General features: G+C 35.6%; 1 protein-coding gene across 7 annotated transcripts in view; it reads left to right on the top strand.

Moving 5' to 3' along the window:
- The window catches only part of dab2ipb (DAB2 interacting protein b), a 179,479-nt gene that overhangs the window by 53,043 nt on the left and 100,216 nt on the right, over window positions 1-26,220 (top strand). The window contains exon 1 of one of the 7 annotated variants that reach the window (XM_048188499.1): window positions 6,525-6,711. The exons of the other annotated variants lie outside the window; for them this stretch is intronic. The gene's annotated coding sequence lies outside the window, so the exon portion shown is untranslated. Of the gene's footprint in view, window positions 1-6,524; window positions 6,712-26,220 lie in introns of those variants that run through there. 7 annotated transcript variants of the gene reach the window in all.

Genomic DNA, 26,220 nt, shown 5'->3' with positions numbered 1-26,220 from the left:
GAATGGAACCCTGTGATGGACTGGGTATCCTTCCAGTGTGTTTCCCTGCCCATGGTCTGACACTCTGGGATAGTCTCCAGAACCAGAGGTGGGTAGAGTATCTAAAAACTGTACTCAAGTAAAAGTATATATATATTAAAAAAAAAACATATATATAATATACGTGTATATATGTGTATATATGTGTGTGTGTGTGTGTGTGTGTGTGTGTGTGTATCATATTATATATATATATATATATATATATAATATGAAGAGTTTCGTTGCAAAACGAGATAACTCCGTTTTTAACATTTTTGTCAAAACATGTTTAGTATTATGTTATCATGTTATTATTTTGTTTTATGGTGCTACTTAGCTGTATTTTTTAAGTTATGAAGGTTTAAATCAAAACAAACCAACTGCAGTTGAATTGATATTAATTGGAATGCACAACCAAAAAACAAGATTTTTGAAAAATTAAAAAAACTCAGGTAATTCAAGATTGCTTTGGAATATAGACCTAAGGTTGGTCTTGTTTTAAAGAAGACACTTGGCAGTTAATAATAGCAATAAATTAGGAAAGTGAAATAATAAAAAACAAAGTTATAGAAGTTTACGTTTATGAAAATGTAAAATATAATTCTTTATATTTTATAACAATATATTACAAAACATGTTTAACTCTTAAACTGCAAGAAAATCAAAGCCAAATATGTCAACATTACAAATTTTAGGTTGATATATTTCAAAAATGAGCTTTCAGTAAGATTTTGTTTGGGCGCAGTGCCAAGCTTTTTCACTAGATGACATCCCAGCTCCATTACTGACCATGTGAGGGCGCCTCCATTTATTTGAGTGATCTGATCCATATATTTCTATATTTTCATACATTTTATGAAGTAGACATCCTATTTAGAAGTAGTATGGGCAGTTTGGCAGTATTTGATTTGAATTCAACCTCTAATAAACACATAATTAGAACATGTGTGTTCATTATAGCTCTGTTGTTCTCTTGTGCTCCGCCTTCTCATGATATCGTTGTATTAGAAAAAAAAAACTTTGTGTGCCGTAGTTTATAAATGACTGGCAGGAAATTTGCATTAATACACCTTCATTCAACATGTTATGTGGTTTATTTTGATAGGTGAACTGTCTTTGTAGTGTTAAGAGAGGGAAAACTATGGGCGTTTTTTTTTTTTTTACCTCCGCCGGGTGTGTTCTTAAACAGTAATGTTAGAGAAAGACAGTCTTTTCAGTTTGCCACTATAAATCGCTATTTTTATGCACTTAACAGGCTAATTTTGCCAAAATATTTTCAGAGATGATAGACAAGATGTTATAGAATAATAATTTAATGAAAACCCAATTTTGACAAAAAAAAAAAAAAAAAGACGTTCGACCTTTGTTTTTTACTTTACTGAAAACGTTCCATCGCGACTATCCGACCGGTTTTCCCAGATCGCATCATATATTAAATTCCAAGACGAACAGGTCGCCAGCGCTACCCACAAATGACCGCGGGTGTTCATTTCATACTCTCTGAACAATGGTAGCTTATTTAATGTATAAATTAAGATATATGGCCAAAAAAACCTGTAAAGAAATGCTACATAGTATTGGTGTTATTGTGGCGTAATAATCTGTTTGGTTGTAAAATGTAGGCTATTGGCTGTATTGAAATCAAATGAAGTTGATACTGTGGAATTTTTCACAGACAGCATACACAGTTCAACTAATAAAGATCTTTATCGCTGGCAAACAATAGGGTGCATTTGCAGATTTGCTTTTAATTGACTGTAGGTTCACTGCTTCATCCAACACTCCGAGTGAGAAACTGCTTCAAATGATTCAGTGCATGCAGTGAACTGAACGAATCATTGAAACTGATAAAGTAAAATAAAGTAAAATAAATACCATACATAGAACAAAAACATAAGAAAATGGTAAATAGACTGTGAATGGGATGTATAGTGTTTCTCTGCCTTAATTGATTTGAAAAAGAAAACTGTTGTCACACTTTATAATTTTACAAATATATAAAAGGTATGACTTTCATTTGAATTCAACTAAATAAAGATTGTACAAGTTAACGTGAATCAGTGTTTCGTATTTGAAAGAACTTGAGAATGAGTGGTGGAAGCAGTAATGTATCGTTGAAGTGAATTTGAACAGGCAAGAAGTTTGTCGCAGAGAAATTGTTTAGATACAGAACAATGGAGGATTGTATCAATCACTGGCTTTTAAATGTCTCGGGGGTTTCTGTAGAGCTTGTAGCTCTAGTCTGTTTTCTGAAGACGCTCTCTGATCTGAGCACTTATGTAGAGTTTCAGTTTGTTTGTTGGTGATGGGAGACCTGCTGCGTGAGTGTGTGTTTTTGTGTGTGGAGAAGTTCATAGTAGATGGGGCTGTCAGATGCTTCCTGCCTTGTATAAAGTAACATTGAGGAAAAAAATATTGCTATTTCTTTCACATACATTTCTGTTAAAGTGTTAAATAAATCTAAATCCAAAACTGTGTGGCCTAAACCCATTGAAATGACAAGCTATAGCTTTTACAGTATTACCGTCTGTGTCTCTGGATGAGTTTGTCTGTGTTGTACTGTAATGGCTGTTTCATATATTCTGACATGAAAAATTCACCCAAATATATTGTCAAGGACATTAATCAAAAGTGACAGTAAAGACATTTATAATGTTATAAAATATTTCTGTTTCAAATAAATGCTGTTCTTTCGAACATTCTATTAATCAAAAAATCCTGAAAAAATGTTTTCCCATTTTAAAATTTTGACAGTATTAAATGAGAAAACAGTTATTTTAAATTGTTATAATATTTCACAATATTAATTTTATCAAATAAATGCATCTTTGATGAGTTACTTTCTAATGAGATTTCTTTCAAAAACATTAAAAATAATACAAATAAAAAGACAGGCTTTCCTATCCGGATGGGATTAGAGTTCTCAGGAATCCAGAGTTAGCAAAAAAAACGGTATATAATGTGCTGTGTAATTTCTCTGAGGTTTTGTGCAAAAACGCAGTGCTCAAATGATTATAATGGCAACATGTGTTTATGAAACACAAATTTACCTAACATCCTCCAAGAAAACTAGTTTTGTCAAAATAGGGCTTTACATGTTGAGCTCTGTAGCTTTGGGTGCATGTGTTTTGAAATAGCATCGCTGCAAGGGACTCTACAAATTCCAATCCATTGTACATGTTGAGAACAAAAGGTCTGCGAAGACACTTTTGTTTAGCAGTCTAAGCACTGTTGAAAGGAGTAAGCGTCGATTTGGATGCTGGTGAAAGGAACATGTATGACTGCTAAGCACTTCCCAGATGAAGAGCTAATCACTTGGTAACAGCAAGCGCATAGACTCTAATCCATCTTTCGATTCGTCTGGCCTGTTTTCCTTTTTTGTTTGGTATACGAAAATGCAGAGCTGAGGTAGATGGAGATCTGTGAGAGCTGAGTTAGTAAAGTTCTCTATTAAAGTCTGTTTTTGACTCAGTAAAATAATAAAGCCAGTAATTATGTTATAAAGTTAAATAACAAAGTCATATTGTGAGATAGAAAGTTGCAATTGTGTGAAATAACTGTCCCTATTTTATGTTACAGTATGTTATAAACTGACTAGTTCATTGTATATAAAATCTGAGCTCATAAAAGCTCATAATTTTGTTTGTCAAATTAAAATTATATTCTAAATCAGTATTTTTACAGTCTAGTGTTGAATGTGGCACCAGCACTGCTCTCCATATGCTAATAAGTCCTTTCATAGATCCAGGGTGGAATTCCATTTTGTGCAACATGTCAAGCATGTATCATGAGCCTTGGTGGAGAATGCGGGACCCATTCTGAGCCATTCTAAGGAGGTTTAAGCCAGAACTCCTCCGCTTGGAGGGCTTTTCTGTCTCCCAGGTGGTAAAATGTAGCAGCCTTTTCAGACTCTGGAATGTTGCACTTGTTCAGTTCCAGGCGAGAATGCAGGTGCTCTGCCATTTTTCAGCTTTCAGAACAGGCGCTCATGAGGACCACTGGCCTTTCTCACACGGGCTCATCCCGGACTTCCCATGGGTCATGCACAGTGAAGGCTTTGTCTCCGTGGTGACAGCTTTTGACATTCTTCCTCTGCAGGTCTGTGAAAGTTTTCTCCAAAACCTGCATTTCAGCTCTTGTGCATGAGAAGACTTTAGCTGAAGGAATGATACAGAGTTCTTGCTTTTGTGTATCATCTATGTGATGTGTGAAAGTTGTCAGTTTCTTTAGTTTCAGTGTGAATGGCCTTTGAACAGAAAGGGACATCAGGACTTTAAAGGTGAAGTCCATTTTTTCCTCATTAAAAAATATGCATAATCAACAATAATAATAATAATATTAATGTCAACAAATAAAACATATAAACATGTTTCTGTAAAATTTACCTTTGTAATTAAGTGTCTTGCAGTCTTGGTCAAATATCATTTTTATTACTTAAGCAAGAGAGTGATTTTCAGCAGATTGCAATAAACAATGAAATCTTGACCATTTTTTATTGTGTTTCTGGACTGTGTTTCTTGCACTTAACCTAAGTGTGGCACTTTGATCCACTGTAAAACTAGCTTTTACTCAAAGTAACTGAAGTGCAGTTACTATGCTTAAAATCTGTTTTAGAAGATCTACCACCTTATCAGGATAGTGTTAACTCTGTCTGCTGCAGTTGGCAAACATTTGATATTCATTAGTTTTGGTTCCATTATCTCAATGCCATTAGAGGTTTATATACATTTGTCACTCATGTCTTTTGTTCCTTTCTCTAGTAAGTCTAGACCTGTCATGTACTGCTCCGAGATATGATGGCTGAGGATCCAAATGCAGTAGTTTATTGAAGGGTAATCCAAAGACATAATCCAAAACCGGCAAAAGGTCATAAACGCAGGGTAAACAGTCCAAACGATAACAGGGCACAGGAACACAGGCAAACGGAGAAATCCATGAGAGACAGGCAAACAGGGTTAAAACCAAAGAACAGGAAACCAAATGAGCGCTCAGAAATGCAGTGCTGACACATACAAGACTTCGCAATGATTGACAGAATGAATCAGGCTTATATAGGCAGAGACTAACAAGCCAATGAGCAACAGTTAAATGTAATCAGGCATGATGATTCCGCGCAATGGATTATGGGAAATATAGTCCTTGATTGAGTGGCAGTAGTCTGGGGTAGAGTGCCCTCTGGTGGCTATCAAGGGCACTCCAGCTGGTGATCGTGACAAGCTCTTTATTGTCATTTTAGATCAGTGGTCCCCAACCACGTTCCTGAAGCCTCCCCAACACTGCATATTTTGTATCTCTCCTTTTGTCTGACACACCCATTTCAGGTCTTGGAGTCTCTACTAATGAGCTGATGATCTGAATCAGGTGTGTTTGATTAAGGAGACATGGAAAACATGCAGCATTGGGGGGCATCCAGGAATGTGTTTGGGAACCTCTGTTGTAGATGCATAAAGAAATAGTCTGAAATAAATTGAAAATATAGATAAATTGAAATTTGTATGAAAAAGTTGCAAATTAAATAGATGCATGTATAATATCATAAAATATACAGAAGTAATATAGAAAAGTGATTTAAAAGTGTTTGTGGAATGGCTTGTATACATAAATATTAATACATTTATGTAAAGGCTAGTGCATAGTCATTCAATCAAAAATTGCCTGCATGCCTTCTCTTTTCTCTGGTTTCTTTTTCTTTCAAAATAAAATTTTGGATACATAGCACAGCCATTTTTGTACCTTTTTTTGGTGCTGGATGGATGGGAACAGAGTGGACTTATCTTATTTCATAGATTTTACACCCATTGTTAGTCTAAAAATAACCTTTTGGGAAAAAAAAGTTATGAGGAAAGACATCCCTGCCTTGGACTTACTTTTGTCTACAGTTCTCCACAGATTGGTTTCTTCTAAGTTGTACGAGCATGTAATGATTTTTTAATGAGAGGTTGGCTTCTGTTCTGTTCTTTGTGTAGTGTGCTGCTTCTCGGCTGTAGTAGAACCCAATCCTGATGTCTTTGCTTTCTTGACCACAGCCTGACGTCTGATTGGTCTAGTATCCGTCTGGAATTTTGCTTTCCCTGCTCTTGACCCCACCCTCCCTCTGCCCTGAGGGCGTCAATGAACAACGGCATTCCCTTACACAGCCGCGTATGCGTGTGTGTGTGTGTGTGTCACTTATAAAGTGAGAAGAGCAATGTAAAAGGGGAATATAAGTTCCTTTTCTTTCAAACAGACATGTATTTACACAGTCATACCTAATGACAAAGTGCACTGGGAAAGTTTTTTCCTGGAAATGCCTGCTTGTGTTTTTTGTTTGTATATTAGTTGTGCTTCTATTATTGTTCTCTATGAAGGAAAGACAATCCTTTTCCTCTTGCTCTCTCTTTCACACATAACATACCTAAACACATTCTCTCTCTCTCTTTGCTCGCATGGCTTAGATCTTGTGTAAAGGGGAGGGTCTGAACTCTGTTTGCAGTGAATGCCCCTGTCGGAGTCTAGCGCTAGCACACTCTCTCTCACTCACACACAAAGCTGCTGTTCCCGCTAGAAAGAGAGTGTGTGAATGAAGAAAAAGGAAAAAGAGAGTTTGGATGTAGCTGGATTGTAACTGGACAGTGGAATGTGTGACCAATGGCTCATGTGCTGATGAAGTGATGGTGTGAGGTGTTTTTGGACTGTTGGAGTGTTCGAAAGGTAAGGGATTGATTTTCTCTCTCCTGCTGCTGTTTGTGGATCACTGACAGTGTGTATCTATGTATATGTGGACAGGTGAAAACTTACCAGAACTTACTAGAAACAAGAGTAAGTGCTTTAACATTCTGCACTGTACTCAGTGTTTCATCTGCACGCTCTTCTTGCATTGTTGTAAAAGTTACCTTTCTCATTCTGATTGAAAATCTGATAGCAGCAGAACTCTACTTCTCAAAGTTTTGTTCTGATCCAGGGTTGGCCCAAAACTATATGGTGTTGCTAAACTTGTCTCTGGTTGGTGTAGAAAGTCCATGTTCAGGAGAGCAGAGGGCAGTTCAGAATTGGATAGCCTGTATCAAATTTAAAATCATGTAATCATTAAATATAATTTATAAGATTTATGAATTTATTTATTTAAAAAAAGCCTAATTGGTATGCTGATTTTATTTTAGGGCCTGATTTTTTTTTTCTATTTTTTTGTTATTTATTTTAAATATTCACACTAATAGCAATGCACAATGTGTGAATCTGCATACTAAATACACTGCCTGGCCAAAAAAAAAAAAAAAAAAGTTGCTGTTTGGATTTTTATTGCCAAACACTTAAGAATCTGTGAATGGATCATTATTATAGTGATTATTATGTCTCTAGCATATTTTATGTTTGGCAACGGTTTTTTAACCCAAACAGATGGAGCGTATAGCTTTTCATTTCTTTAACAGCCATGTCGGAAGACACATCGTGGTCATATTCCAGGATGACAAAGGTTAAAATTGTGAAAGAATGGTTCAGAGAGCATGAAGAACCATTTTTTACACTTGAACTGGCACCTCTGAGTCCTGACCTTAACCTCACTGTAAGTCTTTGGGATGTGCTGAAGGAGACTTTACAGAGTGTTTACCTCTTGCATTGTCAATACAAGACCTAGACCAAAAATGTATGCACCACTTTATGGAAATAACGTCACAATATTTATTTAGGTACATCAATTTTTGGTCAAGATCTTGTATTGACAATGCAAGAGGTGAGCACTCTGTAAAGTCTTCTCCAGCACATCCCAAAGACTTTCAATGAAACTAAGTTCAGGAGTTTGAGGTGCCAATTCATGTGTGAAAATGATTCTTCATGCTCCCTCCCAAACATTCTTTCACAATTTGAGCCTGTTGAATCTTGACATTGTCATCCTGGAATATGGCCATAATGTGTCTTTAATTTGTTCATTTTCATTTCTCCTATTTTTACATTTAGCTTAACTTCTCTGTCATCTACTGTAACTTGAGCTCACTTAATGTCAAACACTAATAATTTACTGTTAAATTAAATCTTTAGCAAATTTCAAAAATGAATATCCAGTTTTAATGCTGTACTTTATAATGTTTATAATTGATTTTTAGTTTTTATTGTTTTATTTTTAACTCTAACCCTATTTTTTAGCAATATTACCATAGCCTCCTTATATACAGTACCAGTATGTGCATGTGCAAGTCTGTCAAATTAGAGTAACATGAAAGCACACCAATGCTTTCTACATATGTTTATGACTGCCTTCGATATACCTAAAATGCAAACCAGTCTGTCCACCATTGCAGGGAATTCCATGCAGGACTGTATTCATGGATCATTGTTGCTCTATTAATAGCCTGAGACAGGGCAGGGAGTGAGGCTGCAGCTGAAGGGAAGGAAGTGGGCCTTGAGTGCACAGGGATTACCAGGGTTCACTGCACTAGGGGCCCCACACTGGCCATTGCCTGGAACCGGGCTTTTTGGGAATGTTAGAATGCTTGGTAACAGCCGTGCTGAAATGAATCACACTGCAGTACTCCTTTCCTTGCATGATTTCATGTTTTCAACTAGGTTCCATGCCTGTCCAGATATGACTAGCTGTTGTCTAACAGCTAATCCTTAATTTTAGCCTGTTGTACCAGAATAAAACAAAAGAGACAGACAGGAAGCCAGTGAGTAAGAACAACAGTCTCCGCGGCATAATGCGATACCGCCACAGCTGTGACAATATGTACGGTCAATCACGGTCTGAATAGGGGAAGGTATGAATGAAAATTAATAACCAGATCCTCAAAAAGAGTGACTAGATAAGACATTCTCATTTCACTTGCAAAACGCCTGTCTCAAACGCTTTGTGACTTTTCCCTCGTGTGAGTTATGACAGGACAGACTCTCTGGGTTTATTCAGTAGGGGACTTTACCTGTGGAATGTTAACTGCCTTCATTTCTCTCCCGTCACATTATTTCTCCTCCTGCTGGCGAAACTCTCTCATCCCCTTCTCTGCATGTCTGTTTTCAGCACTGCTTCTGTCAGTCAGAGCTCAACCTCTCACTATGACCCGCACCGGTCCTGAAATTTTTACTGTGGCTGTGAAGCCTTTGATTGGTCAGGCGTCCCGCTCCACTTAGAGACCTTACACATGGTACCAATATGCATTTCCGATGGCTGAATTACATTTTTGTGCATTTGGCAGAGGCTTTTATTCAAAGTGACTTACACCACTGTTCAAAAGTTTGGGGTCAGTACTTTTATTCAGCAAGGATGCATTAAAGTACATATGAAATCAAAATTGACCTTATTTATTTTGTTAGCTCAAATTGCTAGTTTTGTGGTGAACAATTCATCCGTGCAAGTGTTGGGCTTTGTAATATTTAATCAAAATCTGAAAATGCTCCTCCCCAAATCAGCATTTTAGAATGATTTTTAAAGGATCATGTGACACTGCACAGAACACTGGAAGAATAGCTGCTGGAGAAAAAAAATTACATTTTTAAATATATTAAAATAATAAACAGTTATTTTAAATCGTAATGTATTTCACAATGTTACTGCTTTCACTGTATTTTCGATCAAATATATGCACCTTAGTGAGCATAAGAAACTTCTTTTAAAAACATAAAATAAATCTTATTGAAACCAAATTTTTGAACGGTAGTGTACAGTGAATTCAAAATACTTTTTTCTTGGATTGTGATAGTCAAACCCTTGACCTTGTTGTTGCTAGCAGCATGCTGTACTGTTTGAGCTACTAAAACGGATCAGTAAATTACAATCCGAGATGCATTTATATTCTATTGTGAAACATTTGCTTTGTAGTATCAGTGTGACATTGATATTACAAAAACTTTAGTCTTTATTATAAGAACTTTAGTTTAACCATGCTCTGTTTGGCAGGTAATAATTATTATTATTATTTTGTATTCTGCTCTGCTAACACGAAAAAAGCGACACCGTCTTGTGCTGTGGTAACTTGATTTAATGAACAGTATCTCATTAATTATTTAACTGCATGACACTTTAATTCTCTCATTGCTCTCCTCAAATCCTCTCTCATGTCTTTCTCCCTTTTTTTTTTTTTCTCAAGGATGCCTAAACCTTTTCTCCCCTTCACTTCTAGTCCCTATTAGCAATAAACCATAATAAAACCATTTTGAAAAGGGCATCAGTGTTTTTCAACATGTACTTAACTAATGAAACCTAATGCAAGGTGTAAATGTAATCTGTCTTAAAATATCAAAATACTATCCAGATTTAAAAAGCTAATGTGTTAATCCTAGGTGCAAGTGGGCCTTGTTTTCATGTGTTGTCATTTTAGTAATTTACATACAGTAATATGTTTATTTTTTTGTACTGTGTCCAGACTTGCCTTGTTAATGTTGACCGATAAAGAGAGCAGAGTGATGGCAGTTAAATTTGTCATTCTTCACAATCACTTCTTCAGTCTACTTCTTGTAGACATGACTGGAAAAGGCAAGCTGTGTGTGTAAAACAGGATGCTCATTGTTCTCTACTAGTTTCAAACAATCAGTTGGCCATCTGATCCTTTCATGATTGGTCAAACGGAATCTGTTAATGAAGTGCCGCTTACACAGGGCTATTATGAAAGAGTTAGTCACACAGGAGCTAATGACGACAGGTGTCATTTTAACAAATTACATCATCAAGATATGAAATATAAACACATTTGTATCCTTCTTTTTCTTTCTTTTTCTTTCTTTTTGAACCAAAAACCAAGGGACTTTCTACAAAGTTTCCCTAGCAGCTCAAATACAGATTGTTTGTCATTGTCATAGTAACAGCTTGTGAGGGAGGCAGGGGAAGCTCTGGTCACTGCTGAGATGTGTCATGCTGTGAGTGACGTGTGCTTGACCCTGTGACCTAGGCATCCACACAAACACAATGCCATGTGTGTTTGTTCTTGACCAAAACAGGAAAAGATATTCATGTCTGGTTCATTCATTCAACACATACAGTACAGCTTTCGACACACGTTTCTGACTCAGTAATGACCATCAGAGTGTGGATTTAGTCTGTTGTTGTTCCTTAAGGAGTGTTTCTACTTCATAAAATCAAGTTCAATAGCTTATGGTTATTTAGGAGAACACACACCCTCTCCTTCCCAAACACACAATAATGTTGCAAACAGATGCAAACAGCACTTCTAAAAGCACCAGGGACAAGCTCTGACACACATATTCTGACATTCTTTACATTTTATCACATACACACACACAAATGTTAGGTCACAACAGGAAAACTAAAGAATGTGCATCATTTCCACTTGTGCCCTCAGACTTCCTTCATCGTAGAGACACACACACACACCCACCCAAACAGCTGTACAGTCAAACACATATTAGTATGTGGCGTGTTATGAGCTGTGACAATAGTATGTTACTATCGTGAAAGAAAGGGTATATTCCATTCGGCCAGTATAGATCTTATGAAGTTGACTTCACAGGGTGTTTGACCATCTTTAGTGAGATACCAAATCATAGGGAGCATGTATACTCAGTCCAAAAGACACTATAGATGGCATAGGGAACAAGTGTACATTGATATGCAGTAATACTTTACAGGAAATGGAGATAAACATTTACTCATTTACTTTAACTAAATGAAGTTTGGCTAAAAGTTTTTTTGTTAAAAAAGTCATTTATCACTTAATATAAGGGTTTATATTTATATTTAAGAATATAATAACATTTTTTTTATGTACATTACATTTGTATTTTTATACAAGTTCATTCATATATATGGAAGTGCCTTTTTATTTATTCATATTTATTTATTTATGCAAGTTATTTTTATTCACACCACATCAGTATAATGTTAATCTATTAAAACCAGTAATCTGTGTGACTCAAGTGTTTGGTGGCAGTGCAGGTTAATCCAAGTGAACAGATTTTGTGACGTGAACTGAACCCTTTTGAGTGTATAGGGAGAGGTGAACACTGTGTAGGGTCACTGTGAATCAGAGTACAGCTGAAGACAAATGGGGCAGTATCATTTCAGGCTTCTGCCGAGCTGTTTGAGGTCTTCTTAACTTCCTCCCCCCAAAAAATACATCAAGGTGAAATATTTATATGCAGCAGAACTTTTGCTTTTTACTTTAAATAATTTGCAAGACTTTGAAATTTTCTGTGATCTAATACTAGAGTGAGACTATATTAATATTTATCCAAGATTCTGTATATGATAAACAATATGGTTGAGATCAACTCTTGTTCTCTAATTTAGAGCTAAAATATAAAAATCTAAACTTTAAAAAAATATAAACTAAAGCCCTGTTTGGACAGGACTAGATTTCCAGGGCGAAACATTCATAGACATTCTTTGCAATTTTAATCCCATCCAAATCTGCCAAGTCTGTGTTTTTCTGACACAACCAAGAGCAAATTACCTACTGTTTTTCGGCAAACTCTGCGGTCCTCTAAGAAATCAAGCACAGCAGATGACCTTCTGCAATGCCCACATCTAGAAAACACACACTCCCACCTCTGTAATAAACACAGAGATGGTAGACCCATCCAAATCGGTAAAGCCGGGGACACACCTAACGATTAGCTGAAACATTCTAAGACTGAACTGAACACACATACCGATTGTTTCCTTCGACTGGAGACAATTTATATACTTACACATGGAATTTGAACACCGACTGTAATCGCAGACTGAACGCAACTGGCTCTGACTGGGCGCGTTTGAGCGCGATCAGTCATAAGTATCAATTTACATTCATAATCGGCCTTACAATCGTTAAGTGTGTGCGCGGCTTAAATGAAATCACAGACGTTGAGTGATAAGAATGTTAACTCAAATGTCATTTAGAAAACTAGTCCTGTCCAAATAGGGCTTAAAGGGTTAGTTCACCCCAAAATGAAAATAATGCATTTATTACTCATCCTCATGTCGTTCTACACCCGTAAGACCTTTGTTCATCTTCGGAACACAAATCAAGATATTGTTGATGAAATCCGATGGCTCAGAGAGGCCTCTATTGAGAGCAAAGCCATTCAAACTCTCAAGGACCATTAAGCTACTAAAAACATATTTGAAACAGTTCATGTGATTTCAGTGGTTCTATATTCATTTTAGGAAATGACAAGAATACTTTTTGTGCTCCCAAAAAAAAAAATTATCGACTTTTCAGCAGTATCTATATGGGCCGATTTCAAAACACTGCTTCAGAGTTTTACGAATTGAATCAGTAAATCGGAGCGCCAAAGTCACGTGATTTCAGCAGTTTAGCCATTTGATAGGAGATCCTAATCACTAATTTGAAACAAAAGATTCATAAAGATCAGAAGCTTCATGAAGCAGTGTTTTGAAATCGGCCCATATAGATATTGCTGAAAAGTCGTTAGTTTTTTTTTTTTTTGGTGCTCAAAAAGTATTCTTATCATTTTATAATGTTAAGATAGAACCACTCAATTCACCTGAACTGTTTCAAATATGTTTTTAGTACCTTTATGGACCTTGAGAGTTTGAATGGCTTTGCTCTAAATCGAGGCCTCACTGAGCCATCGGATTTCATCAACAATATCTTAATTTGTGTTCCGAAGATGAACAAAGATCTTAAGGGTGTAGAACAAAATGAAGGTGAGTAATAAATTACATAAGGTAACACTTTACTTGAAGGGGTGTGCATAAGACTGACATGACACCTTCATAATCATGACATGACACGTCATGAATATGAAAGAGGTTTTATGCATGTTTATGACAACTGTCATTAAGTGTCATTCACTCAATTATGTCATTTTTAATGCAAAGATGACATTGTTTGTGATGTCTGTGTTATGACAACTTGACATAAACCAATACATCATAACCTGTCAGTGTCTTTGTCATGACAACTTGACATTACCAAGACAACATAACCTGTCATAAACATGACATAGCAGAGTAATTATCAAACTTAAACTACTTTGGTTTTTAACATTAACTAAATATAGTTAATTGTTAAGTTTAGGTATTGGGTAGGATTAAGAATCTAGAATAAGGTCATGCATAATAAGGCATTAATATGTGCTTAATAATTATTAATAAATAGTCAATATTCTAGTAATATGCATGCTAATAGTAATAAGCAACTAGTTAAAAGACCATAAAATAAAGTGTTACCATTATTTTATAACGGTGTCATTTTTTTAAGAAGTTTGAAATGGTCTATTATCTGACCTTCTGTTGGAGGAAACTTAAAAAAAATGAAATGAAAAATATTCATGATGCTGTTATAAAATTATTTGTCAGAGTATTGTCACTTAATGACATTTTAATGACAAGTTCAATTTGTACCACTGTACTTGAGCTCAAGATACATATTTATGACACTATTATAATGGCCTCATGACAGCCATTGTCAAAACCAACCACATGACAGTTAAATGTAATGTTAACCCATAAAGCTAAATAATGTCAAGTTGTCATGACAAAGACACTGACAGGTTATGATGTATTGGTTTATGTCAAGTTGTCATAACTCGGACATCTCAAACAATGTCATCTTTGTCATAAACATGCATAAAACCTCCTTCATATTCATGACATGTGTCATGTCATAATTATGAAGGTGTCATGTCAGTCTTATGCACACCCCTTCAAGTAAAGTGTTACCTTACATAATTTTCATTTTTGGGTGAACTAACCCTTTAAGTTACCCAAAGCTGGGATACTGTACATACAATAAACAAAAACTTAGGCCACTGTTTGGCAATTGAGAAAGAAAGAGAAAGAAAGAAAGAAAGAAAGAAAGAAAGAAAGAAAGAAAGAAAGAAAGAAAGAAAGAAAGAAAGAAAGAAAGAAAGAAAGAAAGAAAGAGAGAGAGAGAAAGAAAGAAAGAAAGAAAGAAAGAAAATCAATTTCAGTTAGCTCTAACAAGTGACAGCACTCACTTCCCACAAATAGCCTCAACAATATATTGTGGAATATATGGTATTGCAGATTCTCTATTAGTTGCCCGTTATATACTTCATTGCCATAGTAATTTTTAATAAGAGAGTCTGATTTAGATTTGTTTACAGAGTGCTGAAAAGCAAAGATCATATGTTTATTTTTCAGAACCAGTACCAGTATCTCTCTTTCTCAACATTTCTCAATCATTCAGTGCTTGTTTGTGAATACTTACACAATGACATCAGTGATTTTGTTGCCATCATCAATGTGACCAGATCTTTCTTTCTGTCTGAACTTCATCAGTGACTCAAGCATGTGACAATGCTGGTCACGATAATGACTCAGTGCTTCTATTCATTCAGTCTGTTATTGTGCACGGTTTCCAGTCCCATCATTTCAGTTTCAACACAACTGTTTTAAGAGTAGTGCATCTAAAGTTCATTTTAATTTTACTGGCTTTTGAAACCTGCAAACAGACAGTATGTCTGATGGGGAAAAAGTCCTTAACATGTCTCTATAAATCTAATATTCCCTGATGTGAAAAATGATGAGGCTGTGCTGTATTGTTGCCTGTTTTTAAGCACCAAAGTTATAAATAATCTTTAAACCGTAACTATAGCAGGTACCATTTGGAAATAGCATTAAATCACAAGACTGAACTGGCCAACATTTTTATAGACCTACAATAAAATTTCTTTTATTTTGTGCTTCTTACCAAGGATATAAAACAGTACACCTCTGCATCTTACTTTTCTCTCCAGTTTTATAAGGACCATAATTTGATTTACTCGAGGATCTGTGTGTGTGTGTGTGTGTGTGATGCAATGTTTGTCTTTTCTCCTCTCACATGTTTGTTTGAGTGTGCATGTGAGTGTAAGAGTGTCTGTGAGCACGTTTAGGATTGTTGCTGTATTGCAGAGCATTGCATAACAATCTGTCAGAGATATTGATACATGATGACTCAGATTATCAAAGCTCTCAACCTTATTTGCATAAAGAAAAGAGGCAGATGAATAAACTTAAGATAAAATAATTGCTCTGGGAAGAGATAAGTAATTAAAATTTCAAAGATACTGACAAGAGTAAAGGTCTTTGAATTGTGCATGACATGTTCATGTGCACAAGGTATACTGCTGCTCAGTGTTTTTAAATAAATAAGCAGAAATGTGTTTGCTACTTCCTCTTTTCTGCTTTCTCTCTTATAGTTATTGAATAGATATAAATTACAATCTGTGTGATCATCCGTATTGTGATTGCAACTGTTTTTATTTTGTTCCTTTCATAACAACTCTTGAAATATTGCACATATTTGTGACCATCGCAAATTTATCATTCTACAAATATATATATAATATGTATATATAAAATAATGGGCTGTCAAACATAACTAAGAGTGTACTTGTTATTGGTATTATGTGAAGCTGTTTCTATAAGAGTGAAATACTTAAGAGTTGGCCGCCTAAAACGCCTCCTCAAAACATTGCAAATTCTTTGGGAAGACTGTGCGGGGAAAACTGTGTCAGCTGCCTCCATAAATATGTCAGTGGATTAGGGGTTTATTGTCATTTTTTTTTTCTTTTATAGGAACACACACACACACACACACACACACGATGGCTTCCTGCAGGTTAATCTCTCTGTTTGTATGTTCTGATACACACATAAATTCACTTTTATCTTTTCCTTGGTAATGGGGATTGATAAACAGATTTGTTTGCTACTTCACAGCGAGACAACAACAGCAAAGAAACAAACAGGATTATCAAGCAAGGAAGCACATAAATCTGTTGCAGAACCCATGTATGCTTTTTTGAGTATGTTTGATGAGCAGTTTATGAGCGCATCACATCACATAATTCAACAACTATCCAAAATATAAAGAGAGCTCTGATACCATTTTAAAATGCATCTCTCCATTTGATGAATTTTTGACTAATAATAGATGTCGTTGATTATATGCTAGGGCTGCAACAAACGATTATTTTGATAATCGATTAATCTATCGATTATTAGAACGATTAATCGACTAATCATCGATTATTGCACTGATTAAAGGTGCTAAAGAGGATGTTTTGTTTTATACATTTTTGCAATATTACTTGAAACTGTCTTTACTTACTGATAAAAGACTATTTATTAGGTGCACTGAAAGTAATAATATTAATATACATCATCTGTGCACGAGGTAGGGCCTTAAAAACATCAGCCAATCGTTTACACGATCATTGCGTAAACGATTGGCCCTCTGGCTTGTCAATCACTGCCGTGACGTTCCTTGTGAGAGATGAGCGCGGCTGCGCGCTCCAGTACCTTTCCACACTCCGCAGGCTCCGCATGCAATGTTTTTGTCAGGAGACAGGAGTAACAACTGCAGATTATGAGTTACCTGCGGTGAGTCCGACATAATGAATCCAAAATACACGACACAGCAAATGCCGGTGGTAAACACTCGTATTCCACTACTCGTGCACGAGTTTTGGGAGGCGTTCCTTTGAAATGTGCTGTGAAGGAGGGGGGTTGTTCTTACGCATGCGCTCATTTCAAAAACTCAGTAACAGTCTTTGGATTCTCAGTCGACGAAAAAATCCTCTCTATCACCTTTAATCAGTAAGCTTTGTTCGATTATTCTACTTTAGCAATTAGTTAAAATATTGAGTTATACTGTACTTTAACTAGTAAATAAAACAAGGAAATCACTTCAGCTTTTAAAAGTGTATTTTTAATCATTTTCAAGCCAACTGAATAGACCAATATCCTTCAGGTTAAAAAAATATAATGTAATTATGTGGGGTTTTTTTGAAAAATGAAACAACAACATACATACACACACATATTATATATCATATATATATACATATATATATATACACATATATATATATACACATATATATATATATATATATATATATATATATATATATATATATATATACACATATATTATATATATATACACACACACACACACACACACACACACACACACACACACACACAAACTATCGAGTTTATGGTCATTAAATGGCTTTCCTGAGGTAAATGTTACATTTTGTGTGATATATTTGTTTGCAAGTTTTATTGACTTCTTTCTGCGGTTAAAACTCCGATTAAGTGATTACAATAGAGATGGATTCATTTCAGTAAGTTCAGTAAGTACTTTTTGATGTTCATTCATGTTTATTTCGCGCTGTAATAGAGAGGAATAGGTTCACATGCCGCTTGAACCGAGGTGTTACAGCGATCTGCCACACAACGTTAAACAGCGTCACCACCACAAGTATTGTTTGAATCCCGTAGTAATATTGACTGAATTTAAAAGCTTAGACTTAGTTTTATATCAAAAGTAACCTGATCTGTCGGTGCGTTGTCTGTCCTCTTTGCTCTGCGATGCATCTTTCACTGTGTGAGAAAATGAACGTGTGGAGTGAGAACAGTGAGTTTGAATGAGAGTTGGTGTCCCTGCATGACCGTATTCTGCAGTTATGCTAAACGTTATGTTTGTTATGTTTATGCTATGTTAATAATCTCCCACATTTCACGGGTTCGACTTCGTTTGCACTATGCTCTCCAAAGCGCTGACTTCTTTTATTGGATTGGATCCGGGAGGGCTGCATTACAGTATTGCGCTACAGCGCCCCACTGGTTACACCGCGTTATTGCAGGCCCTTCAAATAGGTCTTATGAGATCAAGAGACTATTCGACAACAAAAATATTTGTCGACAATTTTTTATTGTCGACGTTGTCGATAATGTTGACTAATCGTTTCAGCCCTATTATATGCACGTTGATTAATGCAACTTAAAGGTGCCCTAGATTATGTTTTTAAAAGATGTAATATAAGTCTAAGGTGTCCCCTGAATGTGTCTGTGAAGTTTCAGCTCAAAATACCCCATAGATTTTTTTTAATTAATTTTTTTAACTGCCTATTTTGGGGCATCATTATAAACGCGCCGATTTTATGCTGCGGCCCCTTTAAATCCTGTGCTCTCCGCCCACAGAGCTCGCGTTTGCCTTAAACAGTGCCTTAACAAAGTTTACACAGCTAATATAACCCTCAAAATGGATCTTTACAAAGTGTTCGTCATGCATGCGTCGGATTATGTGAGTATTGTATACTGTTATATTGTTTACTTCTGATGTTGAATGAGTTTGATAGTGCTCCGTGGCTAACGTGTAATGCTACACTGTTGGAGAGATTTATAAAGAATGAAGTTGTGTTTATGCATTATACAGACTGCAAGTGTTTAAAAATGAAAATAGCGACGGCTCTCTTGTCTCTGTGAATACAGTAATAACCGATGGTAACTTTTAACCACATTTAACAGTACATTAGCAACATGCTAACAAAACATTTAGAAAGACGGTTTACAAATATCATTAAAAATATCATGTTATCATGGATCATGTCAGTTATTATTGATCCATCTGCCATTTTTCGCTATTGTTCTTTGCTTGCTTACCTAGTCTGATGATTTGGTTGTGCACATCCAGACGTTAATACTGGCTGCCCTTGTCTAATGCCTTTTATAATGTTGGAAACGTGGGCTGGCATATGCAAATATTGGGGGCGTACACCCCGACTGTTACGTAACAGTCGGTGTTATGTTGAGATTCGCCTGTTCTTCAGAGGTCTTTTAAACAAATGAGATTTATATAAGAAGGAGGAAATAATGGAATTTGAGACTCACTGTATGTCATTTCCATGTACTGAACTCTTGTTATTTAACTATGCCGAGATAAATTCAATTTTTCATTCGAGGGCACCTTTAAAGGTTTTTAAAGGTGCGTTTTTATTCTTTTTATTATCATAAAATTATTACTATTAGTATTGTTAGTTTGAAGGCCATATGCACTCACTATGAACAAGATATTTGAAGCATATCTAAGAAACCACACTGGTTTAATACATTTTCTCTCCCATTCCAAGGTTTTGTTTTTATTGAATCAGGATTGTGCTGATCATAGGTGAAGTTTGGACTTTCTTTGTGACAGATATACAGCATCATATCACGCGGGAGGAACCGGGATGAGCGAGAACTGATTAATGGCACAGGTCTTAAAATAAAAGCCTGAGAAAGGAAGGGTGGATTTGAACATTACATAAAGGTCAAGAGCGGAGATGAAGATGATTTTTATCCTGATAAATTATTCACTATATCTGATTATAACAGACAGGCAGTCAAGAGTGAGAAAGGGACACCTGTTTATTAGATAGATACAGATCAGATATACACACTTTCTTTCAATCTTAAGACAGCACTTGAACTGCTGTAAGTTTTCACATTTGGTAAATTGGTTTGAGTTCAGTTCTGCCTCCTTTGATTTCTGCTTGATTTCAGTGTGAGTATCACTGTAGCGCTAGTGGCAGCTGTTCACCACTGTAGCTAGGAAACAACGAGGGGGAGAAGACACTAGCTGGTACATTTCAGTTTTCTAGACCGCAGAGCTTTTCTCCATGTGAACACAGACCAGTCTGTAATACATGGAGAAAGCTATCCGTAAGCTATCCATTCCCATTCTTCTTAATTGCAGTGACTCCCCTTGGATCCATACTAACCAGCCAAACTCTGAGAACCTTGGCACACTCAGTCAGATGCACACATTTTTCATGGTGCCCTCTAGTGGTGAAGGAAAACGTGCAGATTGGTGCTTGTATCCCAAGTAAATTTGTACTAGAAAAGCATTTCACCTTTTTAATGTATTTTTTTCTTTTTCTTTTTTTTTTTTTGATCCTTCAGAAATCATTCTAATATGCTGATTTGGTGCTGAAGAAACATTTATTTTTATTATTAATGTTAAAAATGGTTTTACATAGTTTTTAGGATTCTTTGCTGAAGTACTGATATAAAAAAAAAAAAAAAAAAAAATACTGATCCCAAACTTTTGAATGGTAGTGTAATGGAAAAACTGCTGCTCCTGATCCTGATGCTTGGGCTTCACAAGAGCTGAATTGAAGTATTTTAGTGAGATTCTTTGTTTGACTGTATTATGGCACACATAACCTGCTCAGATGGCTGCATTAAATACGCTGTCCAGTGCAATCATCGGTTGAATCAGGTCAGCGATTCAGGTCAGCTCTTGATAATCTTTAGCCTTATTTTTCAGCTCCGCTTATTTCAAATCATTGTGTGTGCATGTTTAAATTGCGTAAGCTAAATCTTCAGGCTACATATTTGTTCCTGTAATTTCCTGTTCTGTTTTTGATGACAACATACTATACAGTAAGCATAACAATACCCAGAAACAGTCATTTACAAACTAAATAACAAACGTTTATAACAAAAGGGCAAAATAATGATCCGCAGGTGTGTGTTGGAGTGTGCAGATCTGCTTTGTGTGTGTTTTTGGCTTAATCAAGCACACTTTTTTTTTTCTCCAGAAGATGGCGCTGTGTGCACAGTGGAGAATCTTCCAACGTCTTCTCCAGTTATGTAGTAATAATAATAATAATTTTTTAAAACACGACCAGAACAAATGTCTGTATATTCATTACACAAACTCTACCCAAAGCCATATGGTTGGGTAAAGGGTTTACTATACCTCTGAGGGCCAAATGTTTAAAAACAAACATCCTCAAAAACATGTCAAAAACCAACTTATGAGGACATCCTCACTATTTGAAATGCTGATATATCATGTTTTACTTCAAATCTAATAATGTCAGCAGGTATGTTTGAGAATTAGTGGTGGTAGTTGTGAGTTGCTGTTGAAACAACCAGCATTGCTGCTTATTAGCATTGTATTTTGGATGCTGGTTTACCTACCAGGCTTTTTAACTAACTTAACCAGTAAAGTTGACTTGCCTTCCTCTGTGGAGTGCGGCCACACACCGCAGCACATACAGGAAACCATTAGGAGTTAGTGTATGTAGACGCACACATGAATCTATCTCGTCTCACCTCATTTTCCCGGTTGTCTTTCTTTCACGTTCTTTGAAGAGCACATGAGTTATATGTTATCCATACCTCTCCTCCACCCATTTTCTACCTTTGTTCTTTCCACTGTGGCGGTTAAATAACACGGTGTGTGGGGGCACACGGTTTCAGGCTATTTGCAGTGTGTGTTCGAGAAAGAGAGCTCTTGAAGTTGTCAGTACAGTCTGTGCTGTTTTTCATTATAGAGTGGGGTGAGAAAAGGAATGCTCTTATAGCAATCCCCACTCTTTCAACCTCTCACCCTCTCATTGCCCCCTTGTTTCTCTCTTTGAACTTCCCCTCTTCACATTTTGCTTCTTTCATGTGTTTTCCACCAGCTCGTTTCTCTATCTCGCATCTCTTTCGGTCCCTGTTCTTCACTTTTTAGTGTTTTTGTGTGTGCAGTTGTGATTTCTCAACATATTGTTGGATTCTTCTGGTTGGGAGTCAAATCTGGACTTTGTGGAAGAAATTTTAATTTTAAATTTCATTTTAATTCATCATAACTAAACATTCCTTTCATCACAGGGCTAACATTTATATATGCTCTTGATACTGAATGTCTCTAACACTTTGGCCGAAATTACTGTGTCTGAAAATAACAAAAGGAGAAATAAAAATAGATGTATGTCCAGTTTTGTTATGTACTGTATGATCAATCTCATGATTGAGGTCTTCAGTTTTGCTTCTACCTAATAATTATAACAATGAATTATACATATTTAGAACAATCTACATCTACATATGTACAATTCATGTTAATGAATTATGTCACCTTTATCATGTTCCTTTTTTATAAAAACGGTTGTACTCTTTTTCGGGGGACTGTCTCTAAAACTGGTCTGAGATCCTGCCATGATTAAAGAATATTGAAGGCATTGTCTGGAGTCTTGTCGGATTACTGCTGTGCAGCAGGAACACTAAAGATCTTATTCCCAAGTGTTTGTGTTCATAAGGGACGAGACATCGTCCGACTCGAAACAGGTGTCAAAGTGGAGACGCCTAGAGTATAAATTTGTAGGTGTCGAAGTGCAGACGCCCCGTTTAGCTTGTCAGGTGTGTAGGGGAATTTCTACCGCAACTTACTGTATATGTAAAGGAACATGTACGGTAAAATAAAACTCTCTGCTTTGTGTTAGGACTCACTTTTAGGGAGTTATTTTGGCTATACATTATCTCACTTATTACATGGCTACTCAAAGTTAGGGTACATGCAGGTTGATTGGGACACTTTTTCCAAGTCATCTCAATGGCAAAAGTGTCCCAATCACCCTGAATTCACCCTATCTGTCAACTACCTGTAAAGAAACTACCAAAAACCCCATATACTCATATAAGTTCTACTGTCGACTACTGTAAAAAGTGTCCCAATCACCCTGAATTCCACCTATCTGTTGACTGCCTGTAAAGAATCTACCAAAACCCCAAATACATACATATATATATATATATATATATATATATATATATATATATATATATATATATATATATATATATATATATATATATATATATATATATAAGTTCTACCTTTAAAGCAACAAGTTATAGGGATAGTTCATACCAAAATGAAAAATTGTCAACATATACTGACCCTTATGTCGTTCCAAACCTGTATGACTTTTTGTCTTAAAAAGGACACAAAAGAGGATATTTTGAAAAATGTCAATGATCACCAAAACTGTTTGGTTGTCAACATTCTTCAAAATATTTCAGTCTTCAGTTTGTTGTTGTTGTTGTTGTTGTTGTTGTTGTTTTGGTAAACTGTCCCTTTAATACAGATCAACAAAGTGAACATGATTTTTTTTGTTGTTGTTGTTGGTTTGTTGTGTTTAATTTATTTGTTCATCACTTACTTAGTGAATATGAACATTGAACATTGAGACTGTTTAAAATCATATTGAGCCATTATAGCACTTGAAATGGTTGCTCTAAAGTTTGAAGTTTTTATCCGTTCTTTTGTCTACTTTATCCCAAAATGTCCTACTTTGGATCTTTTGGTGATGTTATGGCCTTTTGTTCCTTTTGCAGCTTTTGTTAGAGAGAGTGAGTGTGTGTGGCTGAAACAGACTGTCAATAGAAAGATGAATGGCTAATCTTTTTCAGCACAGATGTGTCTTCTCCTAGTCTGTTCTCATTCTGCTTGTCTTTTACTTTTCTTTGGTGAAGTAGATCTTTTGATACTCTTCACATACAAGGCCAGATAGCTAGAGACCAATCAGACCAGCCTAAAACTTTATGCTTTCTTTCCTGAACAAAACTCCCTTCCTCAAACACACACATACACACTGAAGAATAATAAAGCACATAAAAAAGAATAAAAAAATGACATTGACTTTCAGTGAAAAGAAATTATGATCAAAAGTGTGTGGAATTTCTCTGTTCAGTTTGATTTGAAACAACTCTGAAGAATGATTAGTTTTGGATCTCAGTTTCAACTCACTGACTCAATGATCTGGTCACAGCTAAATTACTAACATTTTTCAACTTGCACTGTCGTTCAAAAGTTTGGGGTAGGTAAGATTTTTTAAATGTTTATGAAGGAAGTCTCTTTTGCTCACCAAGGCTACTTTTTTCTTTTTCTTTTTCTTTTTTTTTTTAATAAAAAAAAAACATAAACTGTAATACTGTGAAAATTCAATTCACATTTATTTGCATAGTGCTTTTCACAATATGTATCATTTCAAAGCAGCTTTACAGAAAATGCACGTGTCTGTATTACAATTTAGAGTGATCTATTCTGTTATCAGAGGTGACTGTGTCCAAGTTATATATTTCATAAATGTACATACAGTATACATGTACATATATGGTTAAATACACAGGAGCTAAACCATTTAGGGCCTTATAGGTCAGTAGCAATACTTTATAATTGATACAGAACTTAATAGGTAACTAGAGATCATAAAATTGGTGTAATGTGAAATAAGATTTTTGAAGGACAAGTATCTAACATAACACCCAAGTCTTTTACTGTAGAGGATGAAGTAACACTACATCCTTTGAAATGCAAATTGTATTCTAAGAGATTCTGTGTACAGGTTTTTGGTCCATTAAGTAATACCTCAGTCTTACTGTATCTGAATTTAACAGAAGAAAATTACAGGTCATCCAGTATTTTATATCTTTAACACACTGTCAACTTGTATAGTTTAGCGATTTCTAGGGCTGCCCTCGACTAAAGATTTTTCTGGTCGACTAGTAGTCGTTCATTTTAAGCATTAGTCGACTAATAGCATTTTTATTAATAAAAAATATAAATCATAATAAAGAGCCTTTAATGCCTACATAGCCTAATCAGCATTCAAGCGCACACATTGAGCTTGCCACAGCCCACTGACAGGAAAAACGGCAAGGAGACTGCTTTAACATTTTAATAATTAATTGATAAACTATTTTTTTCTGTATTTTCGGCTGCAGAGATGAAGTTGACGATGTTGACTCGTCATCTCCTCAGTAATGGAGCGCCTATATGCACGTGTTTCATACGGATTACATAACCTGAGAATATTTATTTTAATATTTATTTTAAGTGCAAGTGATCTCACCGACGCCTCCAAGATTAGCCGTCACGCTGTAAGCGTGCTACTATTCAGCTTTCACACTCTGCACAAACTCTTGAATAGCCCACATTTTTCTAGGTTAACGCTAAAGTGAGCGGCCATGTAAAGTTGCTGCTACGTACATGTTTCATATGATAAGCCATATTTGAGGTCAATGAATGAGCGTTTGGATGTCCAGCTCGATGTACTGTAGTATTTACCATTTAGACCAGCTGTTAATGATCTGTCTGTCACAGACTGCGTTACTTCGCCATTTCCTGTGGAGTTTTTTTTATATATATATTTTTTAATTTTATTTTTTTATTGCGATTAAGCGACTAATACATTTTTTTTTTTTTTTTTTTTTTTTTTTTTTGTCGACTAAGCCTCTTCTCGTCGACTAATGGTTAGTCGACTATTAGGGGGCAGCCATAGAGATTTCATCTGGTCATGATAAAATATGTAACTGAGTATCATCGGCATAGCAGTGGAAACTAATTCTATGATTTCTTATAATATTACCAAGTGGCAGCATGTACAGTATATTGAAAAATATTAAAACATAAATTTAAAATGTAAATGTTTTACGTTAAATGTTACATTTTCAATAGCCATTACTGCAGTCTCGCATGATCCTTTAGAAAGATATGCTGATTTGGTGCTCATATTTTTAAACACATTTTTTAATATTATCAATGTTGAAAATGGTTGTGATGCTTAATATTTTTGTGGAGACCATGATACAATTTTTCAGGATTTTTGATGAGCTGCACAATTCTGGATAAATTGAGAATTAAATTTTTTTTTGTTTCAAATAGAGATCATGATTCTCCCGCGATTGTGAACAGAAGAGACAACCAAATAAAA

This window comes from Megalobrama amblycephala, linkage group LG4, assembly GCF_018812025.1.
Source record: "Megalobrama amblycephala isolate DHTTF-2021 linkage group LG4, ASM1881202v1, whole genome shotgun sequence".
NCBI lineage: Eukaryota > Metazoa > Chordata > Actinopteri > Cypriniformes > Xenocyprididae > Megalobrama > Megalobrama amblycephala.
This window is presented reverse-complemented; position numbering and strand designations above follow the sequence as displayed.